The following is a 716-nucleotide window of genomic DNA, read 5'->3' as shown; positions in this document are numbered from 1 at the left end:
GGATAAAATATAAACAAGTAGCCACCTAAAAACATTGCCAGTAAGATAAGTGATGTGAATGAGAACAATGGGGGACATGTATTAGTTGGAGGGCTCAATGAAGACCTCTCTGGGGAGGTGACATTTACCTAGGTTTGAGTGGCAAGAAGGCAATGAATAATAGGGGAAGAGTGTTCTAGGGAAAGGGAAGAGCAAATGGGAGCCCATGAGGCAGGAATGAGCTTGAGGAGGAGTGTGGAAGTGACAGCGTAGCTCAGACTTCCTGAGCTTCCTAGAGGTGGTGCGAGGTAGGATCTGAATCAGGCAGCTCCACACCCAGAGGGCTGTGTACTCCAGGAAACCGCATTTGGTTATTATCCAGTTGCAACAGGAAGCCTTTAGATATATTTGGCAAGTAAGTGACATGATCAGATTTATATTTTTAAATGGCCTGACACTATTTTATATAGACTAGGTTTAAGGTGCCAGGAGGTGGCAGCAAATGAGTAAGCAGGAAGAATAGTTGGAGGTGTCTGCAGTAATCCATGTAAGAGATGATGGAATTCATCCGTGAAAATAAGATAAAATATGTGGAAGCAATTTCCTCTTTTGTCTCTCTTTAAAAAAATTTTTCCCCGGGACCAGCAGTTAGCGTAATGGCTATGTCGCTGGACTCCCACGTAGTCGACCGCGGTTCAAGTCCCGGACCCGGTGGCTTAAACTCATGCCGGACGCGT

The 716-nt window shown here is 45.3% G+C and overlaps 1 protein-coding gene across 1 annotated transcript in view; it reads right to left on the bottom strand.

Annotated features, from left to right (window-relative positions):
* The window catches only part of PTH2R (parathyroid hormone 2 receptor), a 135,708-nt gene that overhangs the window by 4,320 nt on the left and 130,672 nt on the right, over window positions 1-716 (bottom strand). The window lies entirely within an intron of this gene.

The sequence above is a fragment of the Tupaia chinensis genome, unplaced genomic scaffold (assembly GCF_000334495.1).
Source record: "Tupaia chinensis unplaced genomic scaffold, TupChi_1.0 Scaffold000018_1, whole genome shotgun sequence".
Classification (NCBI taxonomy): Eukaryota; Metazoa; Chordata; class Mammalia; order Scandentia; family Tupaiidae; genus Tupaia; species Tupaia belangeri.
Note: the sequence above shows the minus strand (reverse complement) of the source record. Positions and strands in the feature narration are given on the sequence as shown.